This window comes from Ambystoma mexicanum, chromosome 4q, assembly GCF_040938575.1.
Source record: "Ambystoma mexicanum isolate Mex_15411 chromosome 4q, UKY_AmexF1_1, whole genome shotgun sequence".
Classification (NCBI taxonomy): domain Eukaryota; kingdom Metazoa; phylum Chordata; class Amphibia; order Caudata; family Ambystomatidae; genus Ambystoma; species Ambystoma mexicanum.
In genome coordinates, this window is record NC_090928.1 from 879,413,294 (window position 1) to 879,436,012 (window position 22,719).

Here is a 22,719-nt window from a genome sequence, read left to right on the forward strand (position 1 = left end):
GCCAACCCTTGTAGTATTACGGAGGGAGGCATGATGGGGGCGCATGTATGTCTGGTATGAAAAAAGGGATGCTTTATTTGCAAGGACAAAACTGACCTCAAAGTTAACCACTGAGCTCATGTTGCCGGCCAGGTGCACATCAGGTGATTACGCCTCAGGGCAGGGCATTGTTCCCAGAAATGGAACCAATCATTTTACAGTGACCCAAGGTAAAGAGATGTTGGAGTCAGAGAAGATGCAACCAATGAACTCAGGGTCTATACGTGATTATTAGTATGTAAATAGGTGGTAGCCAATGAGGGTGGGGGGTGAACCCTGTATATTGAACATGTCAGGAATGATGATTTTTGCAGTTACAATGTGCTGTTTGCTTTGAAGAAGATGGAGAGTTCTACGGAAGTGGACTTATATTGCCCTGTCACGCCTTTTCCTTTTTGTATACAAAATAAAGGTCTTGTTATTCTCACAAAAGGGTGGACCAAACCTTTTTCCCTAGAGGGTTATGAATTTATGGTCTGGTTGTCGAAAGGTTACTTTACAGCAGACTAAGAGGGAGTTGTTTGGTGCGATCCCTTGAAGCGTTGAAGCATTTAAGCAGGATCTGAACAGCTCACTTCACTCTGAGATGTCAGACTGAAGGACAGCGTTACTGACCTTCATTGACGAAAATAAAAAAAGACATTGGGCCTCATTAGGACCCAGGCGGTAAGGGGTTTACGGCGGCGTAAACAGCGCCGACCCTTACCGCCTGATTCCGAGGTCCCTTAGCGCCATGGCGGATTTAACAGCAGGTGTTAAAATCCATGGCGCTAAGGGACCATGTTGTTAATTACGCCACCATAATTTACGGTGGCGTAATTAACACCTTCCCCACTCCCATTATGCCCTATGGGGCAAAAATGGGAATGGGGAAGGGTAAATGGGGATTGGGGACTTACCGCCCCGCCGACCTCGGAATGGGGCGGTAAGTCCGCCAACCACCATGGCGTAAACATAGTTTACGCCATGGTGGTAAAGGTACGACCCAGGCGGTAACTTACCGCCTGGGTCGTAATGAGGCCCATTGCTTCATTGGGTGATTGGGTGGACCATGATAAAAGAGTGCTGGTCGATCATGAGTAACACATGGTGGTAATAAGGGATATAGTGACAGAATTGAAGGAGACCAACAAGTAATTATGGTCCAAATCCATCGACCTAGAGGATAGGCTACAGATAGACAATGGGCCTCATTATGACCCCGGCGCTAAACCATGGTGCTATTAGCACCATGGTCCATGCCGGGGTCCGCCATGGTGAATGGCGGAATTACCGGCCCATTCCAAGGTTGGCGGGGCGGTAATTCCCCATTCACCATGGGCCCTTCCCCATTCCCATTTTTGCCCCATAGGGCTCAATGGGAATGGGGAAGGCGCTAAGTACGGTGCCGCAAATTGTGGCATCGTACTTAGCACCAAGGTCCCTTTGCGGCACCCTACTTTAACGCCTGCTAAAAGCAGGCGTTAAGGTCGGGTCCCGCAAAGGGACCTCGTATTCAGGCGTTAAGGGTTTAACGGCGCCGACACATTTTACGGCGCCGTTAAACCCTTAACGCCAGGGTCGTAATGAGGCCCAATCTCTGTGTTTGATTTCTGAGAGAAGGTGTGGAAGAAGGAAACATTGATTCTTGCATTCAGCAGCTTTACAGAGAATTAATTGCACAGCACCCTCAGGCCACCATTAAAATTGAATAGTCCAATAGAGTGGGACCTATCAGAGGTGACAAGGACCGTCATCCCAGAGACATTGTGGTGAAACTGCATGATCACATGATAAAATTACTCATTTTGGGGGAGGCGAGGAAGTCAGGTTGTATCGACTTCCACAACTCAGAGGTCCAAATATAACAAAATGTTTCTCAACCCACATTGGCAAAGATACAAATGAGGAGGACAGTTGTGGAGGAGCATAGGAAAATAAAAAATAAAAACAAATTGACATATCCATTTGGTTTGCAGTTTCAAAAGGAGGGTAGGCCACACACCCTCCTCACCGCCGAGGCAGAAGGAAAGCTACTGAATAATCCAGTTGGGTATAGTAATCCAGTGAGTGAAGCCACTACAAGTGGAGAGGCCTGGAAAGGAAGTCATGGCACACGGTTCCCTTGGAGAAGAAGAGAGCTGAGCGCTGTTAAGAACTTAAGTGGAAACCAGGAACTTGGGGGTTATTACGAGTTTGGAGGTAGCCATAGTGCAAATAGCTCCATGGCTGCCTCCAAACCCGTGTCCGGTTCCGGGTTCACTGAAAACCATTCCCCATTCACATTCGAGCCCCCTTAGGGCTCAATGTTAATGGGGAAGGAGCTAATAACGGGCCCGCAATTTGCGGGCCCGCTATTAGCTCCATGGTCCCTTAACGGGTCCCGTTAAGACAGGCTGGTAAAACCAGCCGGTCCTGGTGGGACCCGCTAAGGGACCTCGTAATAGGGCAGTAGTGGGTTAACGGCACTGGCATCCTTACCTGTGCCGTTAACCCCCTACCACCAGGGTCGGAATGACCCCTTGAATGAGCTAACAATGCATTAAGTAAGATGGTGGAAATATTGCATTTTACATACTGTTTGGAGAAGTTGAAGGTTGGTGGTGGTCAGTTGATTATGTAGGTTTTGGTATCCATAATGAGACACAGTTATGACGGAGAGGGAGACCTCCCAACAGTTTTTGACGTTAAGTGGAAGGAGCGGGAAACACTTCCGGTTTGCGATATTAGATCAGGTGGAAGGCAAAGTGAGGGAAGCTTGGAACTCACAGGACGACAGGATCGTAAATGCACAGGGTGAACAATTAAGGGAAATAGTGCAGAGCACGTTGGGCATATTCTCACATATCTTCGGCAGCTAGAAAGCACGGTTCTCAGGGAATGGTGGGAATCTTCAGTGCAGAAATCTTCGAATAGTCTTAGTCCAGAATACAAATGACCTAAACACACTGAACAAGTGCTGCCAACTGTTTAGGGAAGTCGAGCAATTAAACATACACATAATAGCCATGCTAGAGACACAATTACTGACCAAGGATCAATACCAGCTATGCAATTCTTCTCTTCAGCAACCTGCATAAGGGCAGGGGGGTACTCCTGATCAGCTGATCAGTAGTGATGTGGCACTGACAAAAGCTGTCTGAGAAGGGATTCTGAGGGGAGGTAGCTTCCTTCTATGCTCCTAGCACGCCACAGGATGCATTTGTTCTACTTGCTTCGTACATTGAGAACATGGACAAAAGGGGATTTGTTATTGATGGGTGACATTAATTTAGTTATGGACAGTGAAAAAGATAGGTAAGCATTTTCCGGGGTGGGGATGGTTTCCTGCAAACTCAAGACAAGGCTGTATTATCATTAACTTGGTGGATACCTGGCATATCCTGCATCCCACTGATCTGGGCTTCACATACAACTGCCAGGTTCAAGGATCCTCTTCATGAATCGATTACATTTTCTTCCTCTTCCACTTACATGAAGCAGATCATGTTTTCTGAAATTGAGCCAATGACAGTGTCTCACCATAGCATGGTGCTGTTGACACTCATGGGCTGGCCAAGGCGTACCTGTCTGGGATTCTGATGCACACCTCCGCAGAGACACAGCTACTCTGAATAACCTCAAACTATTTGTGAATATTTAGAGATCAACTGTCCAGGCCATACCTCGGTGGGCATCCACTGGGATGCACTGACGGTGGTAGCTAGGGAGGGTCTTAAAGAGGGGACAGCAGCACTTAAGCATACTAGAGTGCTTGCAGAAGCACAACAAATGAACAAGGTTAAGGAGAAAGAAAAATTATACAATGAGGCACCCACGTGACAAACATAACGACAATTGAACGTGGCCCAAAGCCAGCTTAGAATACTTAGAAATCAGGTGACTGAGAGCATCCTGATTAGGCTAAAAATAAATGACTATGACCAGGGGAATGCCCTGGGGAATCTGCTGGCCAGTATGTTGCAAGTGCAAGAGAATAAAGCTTATATTCATACTCTGCTTGATGACCAAGGTGGGCAATGGTTGGATGAACACAAGAAGAGAGAGCTATCCTGGTACTTCTATTCCGCTCTGTACTCGGCAGAAGCCCTAGACCTGGGCAAATAAAAACATATCTAGATTCCAAGGATGCACTAAGTCTGTCCATGGTGAATACAGAATATCCAGAATCTGTAATTGAGTCAAAACAGGTATTCAAAGCCATAAACACTCTTAAGCTGAACAAGGTGCCAGGACCATATGGCCTGACAGCCTCCTTTTATAAAGCCCTGGACCTATTTCTGCTGAAACTACTAGCTAATGCAATCAGGTAGGGGGGCACTCTCCCATCTTCAATGAGCAAAGTGCAAGTGATCGTTGTTCCCAAACAGGGGAAAGATCCCCGACGCTGCACATCCTCCAAACCCATTGCACTATTGAATCTTGATGCCAAGATCTTCACGAAAATTCAAACAGATAGAATGGAGAAATGTATGCCTCTGCTGGTGGACCCAGACTAGTCAGGGTTTATTTGGCCACGTGGAACGATAGATAATGTGCAATGGGTGCAGCATGGGTGCAGCATGGGTGCAGCATCTTGTAGATAAATCAAGCCGGAATCCAGCTCAGTCTTTATTATTGGCCCGGGATGCAGAAAAGCTTTCATAGGCCTTCTCTTAAACTGGATTTGGCAAACTCAACTTTGGACCCAAAATGCAGCATATGATTCTAACAAACTGCGTGGCACCAACAGCAAGAATAATGGTGTATGGAGCCCTTACGGATCCAGTCCAAGTGTGGAGGAGCATGAGGCAGGGATGCCCGCTGTGCCAACTCCTCATTGCTCTTACCATGGGGCCACTGGCTGCTCACATACACAACAACAATATCACCGACATTACCTTACGGGGAGTGTGTCATAGAATACATATTTTTTCAGATGATATAATACTATCAGTGTCAGAGTCACAGACGTCCATGCCTGCCATAGACCAGGAGCTAGCATCTTTCGGGTGACTATTGGGCTTTAGCTTCAATGAAAATAAATCTAAGATTCTAGGCCTCAATGTTCGGCCGTGACTCAGAGACATACTGGAAGGCAAGTACCCTTACAGCTGTGCCAACAAACCAATACAATCTTTGCAACTAAAGATTCCACATAAACTTAGCTTACTTGTTTGTTGCCAACCACCCCTCTTCCCTTATTATGGAGATCAAGAAAGATCTACACAGATGGAGCCAACTGCATCTCGCTTGGTTTGGTAAACATGTCTGCAATTAAAATTAATGTGTTGCCCAGACTTTTCTATCTTTTCCAGACAGTATTTATTCCCAATCCCAAACCAGACATAGAAAAATGGGAATCTGTGCTTCTAAACATCTTGTGGGCTGGGGAGAAACACAGGGTCAACCGGCATACTTTATATGCTTCAAAGGAGCAAGGCAGACTAGCATTTCCCAATCTCTGGAACTATTACAGAGCTGCCCAGATACAACCTCTTGTAGACTGGGTCCAGGAGGATGCCAACAAAAAATGGGTGGACATTGAGGAAGCAGTGGCAGGGCGTCCTTTATGGACGCAGTTGTGAGTACCACGTCACATGAGGCGGTGGAGGGGGGATTAACCTGGTACAAACAAGTTTAGGTTTGTTACTATGTGAATTGTCATACAGAACTGATGTTTGGTTGGTCTTTGGAAAATCAATAAAAGACATCTTTGAAAAGAAATATTCGAGAGAGACATGCCTTTTTTGTGTTCATTGCAAGTGATTTCTGCGATTGTTCCAGGAAAAGCCACAAATGAAAGAACTCAAAATGCTATTTGAAGGAGGAAAAAAAGATGCCATCAAACTTTGGAATGAACTCCCCCATGAGCTTTAAGAGTCTAATAATGTTCTTGACTTCAGAAAGAGGCTCAAAACTCTTCTGTTTATGTAGTCACTCATATGGGCACACTGATTGTTTTGACCCACAGTGCTTATTTGGCTTGGCTGTAGGCCCATATAACTACCCCACCTAATGATATCCCACCACCCTCACTGGCTACCACCTATATAATATGCTAATGTCCCCCTACAGTTCCTGGACTTATTGGCCATACCATATCTAAGCCCATTCCCCTATGCACGTGGTTTACTACATTGTCACTCTTGAATCTAGGTACAGGATTGGCTACTAAAATACTGACAGACTAACACATCATGAACATCACGTGATGTACATCCCTCAGATCCAGACACATTCAAAGCGAACTGGTGAGGCCATCTCTGAGTTGATGAGACAATAGACCTTCTCATTATCCCATACGCGGCAGCACACACAAGCTGCACTACAACCTTTTACTAAATTTATTGACATCACCTCTGCTCCTCCTATCCCAAATCATGGAATGTTCCAGACACAACTCCCCCTTATCTCCATCAAACCTCAGGTGCCCAGGAATGACATGATCAGGGCACCACTCTTGAGTTTGAATTTCAGGGATTTATTTTCTTTGGTTGTACGTGTGCTTGTAATTCTTATGGGATGACTCCCCCGCCCCCGGGGTAAGGACAGTAGTGCTCTAAATCTTTGCCGGGCCTATTGCCATCACAAAACCCCATGCCCTGTTCTCATGAATTTGTCCTTCAAAGGGCGCATACCTATTTGCCCTCCCTACAGCTAACCTTCCATTCCCACCACGTTCAGGTCTAGCAGCTGGATACAATTAGCATTTATCTGTGCATCGCAGGTGTCTCCGAAATCGGCTTCTCTCCTGGGGAATGGAAAATGTATTTGTCTTGGGACTGAGCTAAACAGAGCCGCAGCTCCACAACAAGGCATTCGTTCTATTCTGTTTTTTCTGTATTAGGCCTAAAGACCCAATATGGTGGTACTTCTGTCATGTTGACACATTCACCTTGCCCCTTCCCTAGTATGTTTCTGACTCCGTTTTTGAACTACTTCAGCTCTTTTCCTCACTGACAACCATAACATCGTCTACAGCTACCACAGACAGGGCATTGTCTGTGGTAGCTGTAGTTACAGCAGCAGCAGTGCTCTAAATCTTTTCCAGGCCTATTGGGCCTATTGGCATCACAAAACCCAATGCTCTATTCTCGCATCCCTACATGCCCTCTGTACAGCTTACATTACATTCCCACCACGTTCGGGTCTTTCAGCTAGATATAATTAGCATTTATCTCTGCACCATGGGTATCTCTGACCTTGGCGGAACAGAAAAGGGATTTGTCTTGAACTGCGCTAAACAGCGCCACAGCTCCACAAAAAGGCCTTTGTTCAATTCTGTTTTTGGCGTTTTAGGTGTATTAGGCATATTAGGCCTCAAAACCAAATATGGTGGTACTTCTGCCATGTTGACACACTGACCTCGCTCCTTCTACAGTTCCTTTCTGACTCCATCTTCCACCTACTTCAGCTCTTTCCTGACAAACATAACATTGTCTACTACTACCACACACAGGGCCAATACACTGCCCTCTCTATGACCTCTGCAACCGCAACATTACTATATTTGTTGCACCTTCTGTGTTGCTATATGTGGGTATCTAATGTGTGTCAAAGCTAACTACAAGTGATACGTGCACCTTCTCCCATGCTAAACGCCTCCTGCTCGCACTGTGGTTTATACAAATAGGTTTTCTCGGCCTGAACCTTTTTGCCTGACTAAGGCGCAGTATGTGCATCCCAACAGAAAAAAGACTGCATGTGATGGTTGGGATTTTGGAAGCCAATTACGGGTAGAAATGATTTGGTTTATCAGGGGAAGACTACATAAATCTCACAAGATTACAGCAGCAAAGCCGCAAGACATGCTTAGAAAAAATGTGCATCATCTAGTGGATACAAAACAAATATATTGGGGGACATTGTACAGTGGCCAAATGCCATGGCTAGTGGCCCAGTAGTGTTTTAAAATATACAGTGGGCACAACCACAGGCTGTGCTCAATACCTGGGCCAAAGGTGCTGGCTAGAGGCCCAAAATATACCTATGATGGCTGTGTAGTGGGTCCAAAAGAAACATGTATTTATACATTCCTTATTTTTTATTAATTGTTGCGTTTTTAGTATGCATAATACCTTACACAACATTACCATCAGTACAAAAATAGAGTTTTACACCAGATCAAAAATTAACACATATATATGTACAATATACACTCTTCTACATATCTACACTTAGTTCTACACCTAAGAGCTTATGAAGTGATTGCAAGTACAATTACATTAAAAAACTAGCATGCTACCTAGTCCTATATTCATATTAAAATCTTTAGAATCTACATCCTCGTTAAACTGACTAATACAATCTAAGAACACATTTCCAGTAGCTGATTCCCTACTTGGATTACACTGGATAAATGTTCAAATATGACCATTAGAAACTTTATTAGGGACAAGAGATGTGAAAAGAGATGTGAAACCTGTTTCCCTGTCATCAATCTGGTCCATAATGATCCACTAATCACAGCAGTTATGCAGTGTATGAATGGCTCAACAGCATTGATCCTTTCTTTCATAAGAGAATTACATTCCATGACCAGGTCTAAAGACTGTAACTTGCACAGTTGACAAATTCATAGCTCTGCTGGAATGTTCAATTGTGGTCCCAACATTTCCAAGGTAGGTAAACAATTCAACTTTAATGTCAAGTACCACTGATGGTACCTAGCAGATGGAAATTTTGTTCTGGTATGTTTTCCTTTTTTTGTGGTGTATATGAATGGGCACCATTTTATATTTTCGTAATCTTAGCGTGTCTTGGATGTCCCAGATCTTGTCCCATTTCTTTATGGAGGATTTTAAAACCTCGATAAAAACAAAGATACTTTTTCAAATATAAAAATTCAGTTTTGTAGTATACATTATAGAAAATTGTCATTAGCTTTTTATGTGTGTAGGTGGCCAAAGTAAGGATGCACATCCATTATAATGGAAGTATTTCAATGTCAACCTAGAGATAATTGGTAAACTACTGAGTACATTTCAAGGTAGCAGAAAAAAGGGAATCCACTCAGCATTCTGGGTCTCTAGCATTGCCTTGTTTCCAAGTGAATAACCAATTTAACTTATAGTTCAGATTGGATGGCAAAATGACTATTTTACATGGCTCCTTGAGCTGTAATAGCTCGAGCAACATCGTGAGATTTAACCACCAGTTGGTGGAGTTTCTGAGATACTCCAGAATTCATGTTGGCCATTTGGTTGACAAGTTCACAAAGGTATTCTTCAGTTATATTCAAGCGCATGTGTGCATCTAAGTATTAAGAAAGCTGAGCATTTAAGAAATAGAAGATTGAAAGATAAAGTATATATTGGAGAATGTTGTCATTATAGTTCTATGTATATAGCTGGCCAAAATAAGGATGCACACAGATTTTACAAGAAGTATTGAAATTACATTTCTAAGATAGTATAGGTTATAGTAAATATTCATACATTTAAAAACAGGGTCATTTTTACTGTCTAACTATAACTTTAAATCATAGTATGACTGTACATTCAAATGTTTTACACCAAATTAATTGTACAATATTGACATGGCTATATAAATCTGATGATATAGTTAGGTCATATGTCTCAGTTTCCTTGTTAAGGTTGCATGAACTACTCAGCAAATGTTGTATGTATTGAACAAAAGGTAGTTTGTATAGACATGAATGGTAAGCTTTGTGTATATAGGTATATATTGTTATGATGTTTTTATTGTGCATATTTTCTGTAAATACAATGTTTCATTGCTAAAGTGGGACATTAAGTGGGAAAACACTTTTTGAAAGGTTTGTCTGTAAAATTGCTTTTGGCAGGTGCACGAACCAAGGACATTGCTGCAACCCCATTTGAAATTTGTTGAAGCAGGTTCAGGTTCACAGTAACATCATGCGTAGTGCAGCCGCCCTACCACTGCAGTGTTGTCCTTCCTTTAGTGACTCTCATCCTTAAAGCAGCCCCTCCATACCACTCTCCATTTCCAATCTAACACTCCTAACACTCCTAACCTTAACAATAGTTAAATATAGGGTTTATAGTATTTGTATTTTGTATTTGTTTGTATTTATTTATTTGTATAGCGCAGCCTTTCCCTGAGGCATCTGGGCGCGTAGTTACAAGAAGATGGTTACAAGCAGGCATAACCTGTACGACAGTGGAGCATTCTTATCAAAGATAATACAATAAAGCTTAATACAATAAAGCTTCTTCTTCTTCTAGTTTCTTTGTTCATTGCTATAAAAATGGTGTAGCTATTATCTGGCTTTCATATCCATTTCAACCCAGCCTCTCTACAGTCGCTGCTGCAAACAAAGCAGCACTTGAGCGAGGTGTTAACATTTTTAGAGTTTCCTTTAGGGTGCTAATACCAATAATTGCACATTCTGTGGGCTACAGTGATTCAGAAACAGCAGCAGGAGCTTTGGTAACGGTACCCCCTTTGCTTGTGCCTGCAATCTGTGATCCAGATTGTTAATGGCTGTTGTAGCCATACATTGTGGATTCATTGCACAATTAACATCCTCAGAGGGCGTGGGATTCAGCAAGGTTCCTGCAAACTCAGACAGAATCTAATTTGTGAGTACATATTTATTTTAGTAAGGAAAATCATGTATAAAGAAGTGATGTATCAGCAGAAATTTCTTTATAAAGTAGTGTTTTATTTTAGGAAATGTAGAATGCAATCATGCATATTAATAATACTGTTTTAGATTTTTAGAATTGTAAAAGTAGAAAACCGTTTAGATGTTAAAATTTGAATTAACCACAGATTTTAGTAGAGTTGAGTTTTTTTTAGTGCACTACAACAAGATGTTTTTTTCCTCTACATTAACATGATTATTACTCACAACTTTAAATGGTTGTGTGCTAATAATGCATTCAGTATTCATACAGTAATAATATGAAAAAATACCTTTAGTACTATTTTTATACTTTTGACATATCTTCCATTTTCTTTGACAGATTTGTTGGTGAGTAACCTGAAAAAATGAAGAAGTTAGGTAAAAAATATTGTAAAACATACTTTGTTTGGTGAATTCTTTTTTATTCATATGTTTGCAAATTAAGTGTTAGATTTTTTTAGACAGTATATAACAAAGAAAATGTTTAAACGATGGTATAAAAACATGTTTGAAATTCATGGAAAACACTTTAGTTGTAGGGATGTTAGGGTCAGCAATACATTGTAACAACATTTTTAAAATTCAGGGAAAAATCTTAAGTTACACGGACGTTAATGTGAGAACTAAACGCAACAAATCCCCTGAAATTGAGTTAAAGACACCTACACTTTACACTCCAAGTTGCGCATCCTATGACTATAATAATTACACCATAGAGGACATCACTGGTGGCATCACTAATGGCATCATTAATGACATCACAGATAACATCACTGTTGGCATCAATTTTGACATCACTAATACTATCCTGTTTGACATCAATTATTATTTAAATAATGGCATCAGGCATAAGACCACCCTAGTTATTTGCACATATTTAGACCACCTTTAAGTTTCTACATATGTGATATTATAATTTTAGAATAGTTCATAACAATAAGTATATGGTTTAAAACTGTAAACAGCTACACATGCATCAGACCACTACTTGTGCAGTGTTCCTTTGTAGTACTTTGGTAAACTATGATATCTGAATTATAAATATGCAATATTTTATTTTAATAGAAATGAAGTAAAAAAGGTACCCTGGTTAGAATGTTACTGGTTGTGCCAAATATATGTAAAACATGTTCACTATAATATAATATGTATATACAGTTACAAAAAACATTAGTAGAAATAGAGGCAAATGTTGAACCCTTAATTATTTACTACATTTTAAAATAAACATATGTAAATACTCAATTGTTTTTTGTAAGAACAATGTGTACACATTTCATTTTCTAGCGCTGGGTGTGGCTGAGCTGAGTGGGAAGGCTTTGCTGGGAGGTGACGGGGTGAGAGGCAGGAGGAGGAGCAGTGTGTTGTTGGATTTTGTGAGGCAGACGGGGCGGTGGGAGGAGTTATGGGATTGTGAGGGCAATGTGTATGAATGGTGGGGGTAGGTGCACATCATCCTATTGGATGGGGAAGTGCCTGAGTGGGTCCGCCCACGCATTCAGTAATTTAGAAGAAGAAGAAGGAGAAGTGCTTTAAAACAAGGAACAAGTATGTATTAGGATATATTTTAAGATTTCCATACATGGGTGTTGAAATAAAGTGAGTAGTCTAAATGTATACAGGTTTAGAAAAGAAATGACGTTTTTAAAATTCAATATTTGCTTGTGTGTCTTTTGTAAGTGATTAACATGTTAAAATGTAAATTAAACACATACTGTACAAAATAAAAGTAATCTTTGTCTCCTTGACTCTGTAGTATAATTTATAGTGCTTTGTAGTGTAGCGCCTTGAAGTATAGCGCCTCACTGAATGTGATAGCATTCTATTGCCAGCAATAATGTGGCACACACATATAGTCATCTTTATGTTGCCAATATAACAGGTGAATATATGGCTGGAGGCATGGAATTCATAATGCAACCAGAAAGCCCAATATAAAGCTACAGAGGGTAAATGTGCATGTTTTTTCTTTCTTTTCTCTTCATTGCAATGCCTCATACACAGGAGACTACATTATTTATCTAACTGACTGACTTAATTAACAAGTACTAATCACTAGTGCTAACTCATTAACATTATAATGTCATCTCTATGTGAAAAATGAGGTGCAAGTACAGGTTTTGAAATTCGTTTTTAAACGTGCATTTTTCTCTCTTATTTTCTCTTTCTGTGCTGAATGGAGAAAGCAGGAAAGCAGCAGGAAAGCGGAAAAAGAAACAATTATTATAATATGAAGCTACCATTGTTTGTGAGGGTGTTAACCTAATACATTTCCCGCTAATACGATTGGAAGGAAGTATATCTGCAGATATGCTGCGTAAGCAACAGTGTTCTGCTGGAGAAAGTCTGACAGAAAAAGTCCCGATCGCATTTGCTGGGCTCCCGAGACGGATGATCTGGATGACTGGGTTGTGAGACAGACGTGCCTAGTCTCACTCAGCACTGGCTTGAGAACTCTATGTTTTCGCTGTGCACTTCAAACCTTCAAGATTACAAAGGCAACCCCTGGGCCCGTTCTTCAGACGCGAGCGAAGTGAGGTCGTGTGATAGAGAGAACTACAAGGCTTTGGTAAATATCCAAAGTTGAATTGAAGTTATTGTGTGCTGTTGTACGAATGAATTTCTAAAAATATCAGGCAGGCAGAGTAGCCAAAAGGGAATCCCCTGCATTTAATTGTCATGTTATAATTTTACAAAGTGAATTTTGTTCTGTCTCTGTATTTTTTTCTCTCTTCTTTTTGTTACAGACAATGCGGTAATACAAATGGTGAGATGTTTATTTTGAATTGCAATTATTTCAAATACACACAATATAAAAACAGAACGTGTATAGAGTTTTGTTTTTCTCTTTTCTTGGTGCCTTTGGAATAATACTGTACGACACAGGGAAGATTTTCTTTTTTAGGTAGTACATTTGTCATGTTTCCCATGCAGATAGAACAGATAGAATTAGAAGTGATAAATAGTTGTGTGCGTGTGTTCACCCAGTGCATGGTGTTTGAGTGAAATCTAATACAAAATATAGATTACTGGGGGTCCATGAACCAGTAATGAATCAGTAATGAGGCCTATGGAAGCATAGTTCACTGATGTAGATAAATCAGTGATAACACCACAGGTTATTGATAATGCTCTATGTGAAATTGTGGTGTTTCTGAATGTAGGTCCAAGGCTCTCTATAGATCACAAGAACATTATAAGAATAATGACGGTTTTGTGTATGATGGGGCTATAATGTAGGGAACGATAATCATGCTCACCACTAAGTAATTTACCACCAGAAAATACCACCAATAGTGTATACTACTAAATTATCCCATATAGTGTAATAAGACATGGTCACTGAAAGGAAATAAGACCAAACCCAATCTAAATGCAAGGATAAGTCATCACCACATTACCACTCTTCTTTGGCGGTAAGAAAATACTACCAGATAACAAATCTACACAAAATATCCTACATATTTATGGTGCGTTGCAGGCCGGGAAAGTGATCATAGAGCACCTCCGTGTGTCTCCGTGCATTAGAGGGAACCCATTTCATAATAGCAGTGTGTCACTAAAAGCAAATTTCAGAATGTCTCAAATAGAAGCCACATTCTCAAAACTAGTGCAATATCTCGAGTCAAAGTTATATGCACATGGGACATGGTCATCAAATAATGTCACAGAATGACATGACTGCATTTATGGTGAAGTACAGAAAGAACCACTAGACAGCATTTTTGCAGAAGGCAGCATAATTCAGGTCTGCCTTCTGATATTATTAAATGCAGCTGATAAACATGTAGAGAAAGATTGTCTGATACGGCTATGCGCCAGACATGGTTTATTTTGAATATGTCCCTGCGAATGCAATAAAATGATACTTTGCTGATTAACAGATTAAAAGCCGACATAGATGGGGCAAGTAAAAAGGAGGAAATGTTGAGAGAAGAATTGGAGGTATGTCAAAAAGACACGCAGTTAAAATGTAGGGATCTTGATACTCAATTGTCCAAAAGCAAGAAACAGTTTGAGGATAGTGAACATGAATTGGTACATTTAAAAGCATTGGTAGACCATATTAGACAAGACAAAGATGAGATTGTTTCGGAAATGCAGGTTTTACAAAAAGAACATTATGAAAAAGAAAGTGATCTTCAAAACGCTGAACAGGAAATGGTTAAAATGGTTCAAGAAAGAGAGAAGAGAAACAAAGAATTCAATGAATGCCAAATGCAAATGTGTGATATGCAGGAGGTAATTAATAAAATGAGTGATGAAAACAACTATTTGCAAAATGAAACAGATAGGTTCCTTAAGAACTGTAAGGATTTGGAACAGCAAATGTACATTTCCAGGTCCCAGGATAGACGGTAGGGCACCACATTCAATGGAGTTGAGGTGAATCACATGTCTACCCAAAGAGCTAGTGCCGCAGTGATTGGGCCGGTGACTGAACTTGGTTGCAGCGCATTGGGGGATTTGATACACCCATTGGGGGTTGCCACCAATCCCATACTCCTGGAACCAGGGTTGAATCACCAAGTAGTGCAATTCCATGCATAGCAACAAGTAGCCCCATAAAGATAATGAAATCCATCAAAGACCTGATTAAACCATTTAAAAAAGGAGGGGAATGTTGCATAGAGGATCACTTAGAAGCGGTGCATGACATATTTAAAGCCCTCCAGATACCTACGGAACAATACAGACAGTATTTTCATTTAACTCTAAATGCTCCCACAGCCAGTATCATTAGCGGATTAAATGAACAGCAGAATATACATGGGCTGAGTTTGAAAAAGAGATTAGGCATCATTTTTCTCCTTTCCAGTCATTACAGGAGGCAAAGAAAGTTGCTTACGCAATCATGGCTGGGCCTAATACATCCCCTCGCTAATTTTTGCAAGATTTAAAAAGAGCTTTTTCTCGTTTTGATGTATCTTTTGACCCCAATTCTAATGGTTTTAAAACAGCATACTTCTATGGGTTACAGAAAGACATCATATCACAGATGGACCTTGAAATTGACCGTGACAAGTCCCTTGAATGGATTGTACACCAAAGCACAAAACTATATGAGGTACTCTATTGTCAGGGTAGAGAAAGTGATAAAATGAAAGACACTAGGCCAAAATCCAAAGAACCCTCAGCAACAGTGATAGAAATCAGGTCAGCCAAAATGTCCCTTGAGTCTGCTCAAAATCCAGGTAAAAATAATTTGACACCTGAACAAAGGGGTAATCAACAAAGGTTGTCACTCTCTGCACCAATGTTTCAATCAAATGATCCTAGTAATAGGGAGAGCTACATCAGCCCTAGGTACTTAGGAGACAGGCCCCGGGTGGGATACCGGCCTGATATGTCAGGTGGGAACAATAACCAGAGACAAAGTCAGGATCAAAGAAATAATGGTCCCTACCAGACATTGGGAACACAGAGCAGATTTGATCCCAACACCATGATATATGGTAATCAGGATAGACCCTGATATGTGGATTGATTTACTGATAATGGGAATCAACATACGGGTCAGTACCGGCAACATGAGAGACAGGACATGAGGCAGAATATGAATTACGCTCCACGTCAATACAATGATTCACCACCACCAGGAGACTACAATCAAGGATGGGTGCACCCCGCTCCCCTCCACATATGAATCAAGAGTTCAGGAACAATCCCAATAGAAACCATTCCCCTGAGTGGTATCAGAATAGATCCAATCAGGGGGAAAACAACCAATATCGATCTAGGCCACAGAGAGAGGATTCTAGAGAAATGGAAAGATTCCAGTGTGTCGAGGCCCAAGTGAAAATGTTAGCTGAGCAAATAGGAAAGTTCTGTACAGCACAACAACAGTCATCAAAGGAGGGGGCAGAAGGCCATAGCAATGACCGGGTGGTTTCTGATAAGTGACTAAGTACTTATGATACCTGCAGTGCCAAGAAAAGAGATTGCTCTGATGTGATTTTCCATAATGACTCTGAGATGTCTAAAGATTCAAAAATAAAGATACTGGTAAATGAACATGTGACAGAAAGTGCAAATACCTTTATGAAAGAAGTTCTGTTTAACCTAGAGCTAAATCAAACATTGGAGATTTGTACAAATGAAACAGGAACACCTAAAATTCCAAAAGAACAAAGAGACAGATTTAAGAAAAATTACTCATGTATGGGGAATACCAGTGAACAGGGAGTAAGTGGGGATGCTATAACTCCTTCCCTGGGCAATCAAAGCAATAACCAAACACAGGCAGAAAAAGGAAATACTCAAAAGGAGGCTACAGGTCAATCACCTGAAGAATTCTTTGAGCCACATATTTTTGAAGAAGTTAAAATGACTGGTACCATACTAAATGATCACAAATGCACAGAGTTAGAAAATGACAAATTTCCAAGTGATGTTGTTACACATGTTCAGTTGGAGGATTGTAATGTGACCTCTGATGATACCTGGATGGAAAGGGCGGACAGTGGCCACACTCCAAAAAAAACTCTGAACATGGGGAAATGAATAAAGTCTCTCAGACACAAATGGGCAGAAAGGAGGGGAAAATATCTTTCCATTTACCAATGTGCTTAGCCAAAAGTGAAAAAGGCCTGAGAAAGGTGAGTCCTGAAATTAGTAAAAATGTGCACTTCTTATGTGTGTTAGAGGAAGTTGAAGACAGGTATTATGCTCCCATCTCTGTAGAAGAGAAATGCAATACATTTGCAATGATTGACACTGGCGCACAGGCCACAATTATGTCCAAAGAATTGGTAAAAAGTATCAATGAAGGGAGATCTCCACAGAATCAGATCACAGTGAGGAAAAGTGAAGGTTCCGTGCATAACTTTAACGGGGAGGAGGTGCCTATTATAGGTGTTACCGAAGTTGACATAAATATAGGAAAACACAGAATGAAACAGGAGGTATTGATCACATCTATTTGTGAAATTCAATTTCTGATGGGGACAGATTGCCTGAAAAGATTGTCTCCTCTTATAGATGGGGTGAATGGAGTACTGTGGTCCTTAACCAAAAAAACATTGAGTCCTAAGAAACTAAAATCACAAAACAGCAATATAAATGAATGTCATGCCGTTGCCAAAACAAATGATACCGTAGAGGTATATCTCCAGAATAGCTGTATACCTGGCGTCACTGTTATCTTGATGTGTCAAGATAAAATGCAAAGTGAAAATGAGAAACAATCTGTACAAATATATTTAGACCCTAGGAAAAAATGGCAAACTACAATAGATGAGCAGAGATTACGTTTTTATTTAAAAGAGAAAACATGCAAACAGAATACTAATCCTAAAACAGACACAGAAAAACACATTACTACTCTTGCTGAAATACAGATGGAAGATGAGCAACCATGGGTTCCCATTGGTATAAATGACTATTCTAAAATAATAAAAGCCACCTTATCGCTTGAACAGGAAAGAAGCTTTATAAATGAGAAATTACTACAGAAAATAATGGAGAGGGAGGAGATCCCAAAATTTAGAATTAAAAACCAATATGTCTCTGGTTTGGTCAGTCCAGACTTTGAAAACCGAGTTGCAGGTAGATGCATGCTTAAGATTAACATTGGCAGAAAACAATTCACCATAATGTGTGGATAGTGAGTGGAACACAAAATGACTTTTACATGGGAAATGATATCATGCACAGAATTTGTATGGTGTTAGATTTCCTTAATCAAAAAATATGGTCACTCCTACGTGGGCCAGCGCCTGAATTTGAAGACAAAAGAAGGGCTTATCATTGCGCACAACTGGATCCACATGCAATTGAAATACAGCTGAGGAAGGATACTATTATCCCTGCATTCACCAGGCAGGTTGCCATAACACTAAAATGCAAAAATGGGCAACAGATGAAGGATTCTGATGCATTTGTGTGCTTGAATGAATCCATAAATCAGCAAGGCCTGGATTATGAATACATTCCATTGATAGATGTTGGTGAAGGATCTGTAAACATTTTGGTGAATAATAAAGGATGTCAAGATATTCATTTAGAGGAAAATTCTTCATTAGGAATGGCCATACAAAGATCACATTATACTGCAGATTTCAATAACATGGTGATTGGATATATCCCTGAAAGGTATGTAGATGCAAGGGGTGTGTTGCCAGAGTACCTGGATTCTCAGCCCAAAAGAAACTTTAAAATTCATACTGTGTACCCTTATGTTTCAAATGAGACAGCGTGCTGTCATCAAAAGGATTATATAACATTAGACTTAAATGAAAATTAAACAGAAAATCAGCCCATTAATGTGGAAACTGATATACCAAAATATTTATAAAAGTGGCAGCTTTACAGAGAGACAAAGCCACACAGTTAGAAGAAAGCACAGGGATTCCTCCACTGGAATATTTCCCAGAATTTTCAAAGATGGTAGAGGAGCAGATTTTATCAGCAGATACATGCGATAGCGAAGAAGATAGAAATGAATTGAGAAAAATATTTATGGAGTTTAAAGATGTCTTTGCTAAAGATGCTTATGATTGCGGCCTAACAAATTTACATGTTGCCACAGTACCGGAAGAGTGTAGTATAAGCCCAGTATTTGTACACCAGTATAGATTTCCACTGGGATGTTTAGAGTCATTAGCAGAAATAATTAAAAATGTGGAGTCTCTGGGAATTATCAGGCCTATTATAGCACAACCAACACACCTATTTTAGGAGTGTTAAAGCCAAATGGTCAATGGCGTCTATGTGCAGATTTGAGAGAATTAAATAAAAGAGTGCCAGTGTCCAGCTGGCCACTGCCATTCATTGATCAAGGCCTGGCTCAAGTGCATGGCTCAAAAGTGTTTACTACATTAGATCTCACATCTGGATATTGGTGTGTGCCATTGGCAGAGGAGATTCAGAATTTATTTAAATTTTCATTTGATAAGACCCAATATGCATGGGTTAGAGTTCCATTCGGTATGTCAACAGTTGGAGTGAATTTGGAATATTTTTGAGAAAGGCCATGCCTGATGCAGCAGAAAGATGAACCATAGTTTATGTGGATGACGTCCTGATAAAAAAATGAAAGCTTGAAAAGCCATTTTGATGAAATAAGACATGTTCTTGGCCAATTGCAAAAAGCAGGTGCCAAATTATCTTTACAAAAGGCACAATGGCGCAAGAAAAAAGTGAATTTTCTAGGCCATGAAGTGACTGAACATGGATTAAACCCACAAAAGAAGAAGGTAGAGGCCATACAAAAACTAAAAGACCCTAGAAGTGTGAAAGGTTTGAAAAGTTTATTAGGAATGACGGGCTATAACAGAAAGTTTATTGAACATGATGCTGAAATTAGTCAACCACTAAAGCTGGATACACCCTGGAAATGGGAAAAGAGCAGTCTGAGGCAATGGCTAAATTAAAGGAATGTCTTATAAAGGCACCATGTTTAGCATACCCCATAAAGGATAGGGATTTCTTTATAGAAATAGGTTTCTCTGAACATTGTATGTCAGCAGTGTTATCACAAAAACATGATTTGAATCACAAAACCATTGCTTATGCAAGCAAGGCGTTTTCCCAAGTTGAAACTAAATTCAGTGAATGTGAAAAGGCCCTTTTGACCACTGTGTGGGTGCTACAACATTTCCGCCCCATTGTTCAGGGAGAAAAGGTTATTATTGAGACAAATCATCGACCTTTGCAGTTTTTAGAGAGTCAAATAATGAGGTCAGGTAATCTAGCACTGTCCAGAATCACTTCATGCACACTGGCATTGCAAGGTTTTCCTGTAGAAGTGAAATATGGCCAAAATAAAAAGAGCCCAGTTGCTCAAGGTTTCGCAGATCTACATGACTGTGCAGCTGAACATGTATCAAATGAAGTAGAAGTGGAATCTAGTTTACAGGAATTTGGGAAATCACCACACAAAGCTTTTGATGAAAAGACATGCACGGATTTGCCAACTGTATATGTTGACGGTTGTGCTTTTCACATTGAAAATGACAGTAATAAACAATTGGTATCAGGAATAGGAAATGTCTGGTTGAAATGTGAAGGCATCCCAGTATAGAGATGATAATGGGGCTAGGAGCAGTCAAGTAGTGGAATTGGCAGCCATTTAGAAAGCAATTACTACTGCAGTTGATAATACATTTAGTGAAATTGTCCTGGTGACTGATTCTGATTATGCACGAAATAGCTTTGTGGAATATTTGCCTGGCTGGAAAGCAAGAGGCATGATTACATACAATAAAAAGCCCCTTAAACATGGAAAAATTATACAAGCCATAGACAAATTGTTGTCAGAGAATGATTTGACAATATACTGGAGAAAAGTGTGTTGGCATTTAAAAACTCCAGGAGAGGATAAAGAAGGAAATGATAAGGCAGATCATTTAGCTAAAATTGGGGCTGTGATGGGAGAGTTACTACCTATTGAACATTTACTTGGTGAAATACAAATTGATGCAGTTACATGCTCTAAAGCTCCAGAGGAGGTGGACCAACCAGTAGTACAATGGAGTTATGATACACCAGATCAAGATCTGATTAAGGCACACAAAGATGATACAATTTGGGAATGTATTATAATCATTTGATAGACCCTGAACAAAACCCTTTAACAGAAAATGATTGTGTGGGAAAAGAAGAGTTGAGGGTGCTATTAAAGAATAAGAAACGAATTAGACTACAGGATGGACTCATGATTAGAGTGTCCATAACAAGACAAATACAGTGGGTGGTACCCCTTTCATTCAGAGGGCTAATGCTACACCATGCACATGATGCAATAACTGCAGGACACAGAGGTTCACAAAAAACATTGGAGATACTGAAAGATTATGCTTACTGGCCACATGTGTCCCAAGATGTAGAATTATATACTAGGGGATGTCTAGTATGTGCCCTATTTAAACCTGCTTCACCAATGCATAGAGCCCCTATAATGGAAAGAGGCTTAACTATTCCATGGTCATATTTACAAATAGACTATGTAGGTCCTGTAAAGAGGTTGAGCAGGGGGAACCGGTATATTTTGAGTGTGGTCTGTTTAATGTCAAAATGGATTGAGTGTATTCCTGCACCAGACTGTAGTACGCAAACGGTAGCTACATTACTGGTAAATCATATATTTTCAAGATTTGGGTTACCACAAAGAATAGAATCAGACAGAGGAAGTCATTTCACAAGTGCTCTAATGAGTAAGGTGTGCAGATACTGGGAGTGAAAAGAAAACTACATATTGCATATAGACCCGCCTCTTCTGGCGAAGTTGAACACGGTAATAGGTCTGTTGTGGCTATATTAAAGAAGTTTGTTGCAGAGGCAGGTTCCAGCTGGGATTTACGTTTACCTCTGGTTTTGATGGCAATCATATCAACTCCTGCCAAAGCAACAGGTATCAGCCCTCATGAAGTATTGACAGGTAGGAAAATGGTGTTGCCGCAACACCTGCTATACAGGACACATGAGCAGACACTTGTAAGTGCATCTCCAGTTCATGAATACATGGAAGAACTGAGGAAGCATTTACAACATGCATTTGCTTTTGTGCAGCACAATTTAGAAAGGGCTGCTGACAGTGCAAAATCATATTATGATAAAAAAGACATTGGTGAAAGAGTATAGTGTGGGGATCAGGTGTATAAATTTCATTTTGGAAAAGATAAACAGAAAAATTCGAAATTTCTGGCAGCCTGGCAGGGGCCATTTCAAATTATAGATAAAGGGTCCCCAGTGGTCTATAAAGTTTTGAAAACTGAAGGTAAAACGGTGACAGAGCTATTTGTTCATGTTAACCAAATTAAGCCCTAGCACCCCAAGCATGAGATAAAGAGACTTGAGCTTGTAGAAACAGATCAGGTCCATTAAATACATGAAAGGAGACACATGAGTCTATTCATAATGTCCAATAACAGAGAAATAAAAATAGAAGTGATTGTGGCAATGGGATAGATGTAAATTAAAAGATGTGATGAGCATTAAAAGAGGGCTGAAAATAATGAAATTATTTTTACAAAGTTGAAATATGTTAAATGATCAATTATGTTTTATGTTTGTTTATTTTCTCTCTAACATGTGCTTAATTTCAGAAAGCGAAAGAAAAAGGGTGAAATATTTTTGAAAATATATATATTTTATTTTTGGTAAAA

At 40.1% G+C, this 22,719-nt stretch overlaps 1 long non-coding RNA gene across 1 annotated transcript in view; it reads left to right on the forward strand.

Moving 5' to 3' along the window:
* The window catches only part of LOC138468051 (uncharacterized), a 136,257-nt gene that overhangs the window by 110,117 nt on the left and 3,421 nt on the right, over positions 1-22,719 (forward strand). The window contains exons 2-3 of the long non-coding RNA XR_011268189.1: positions 10,953-10,990; positions 12,799-13,181. This is a non-coding gene — a long non-coding RNA (uncharacterized lncRNA). The remainder of the gene's footprint in view (positions 1-10,952; positions 10,991-12,798; positions 13,182-22,719) is intronic.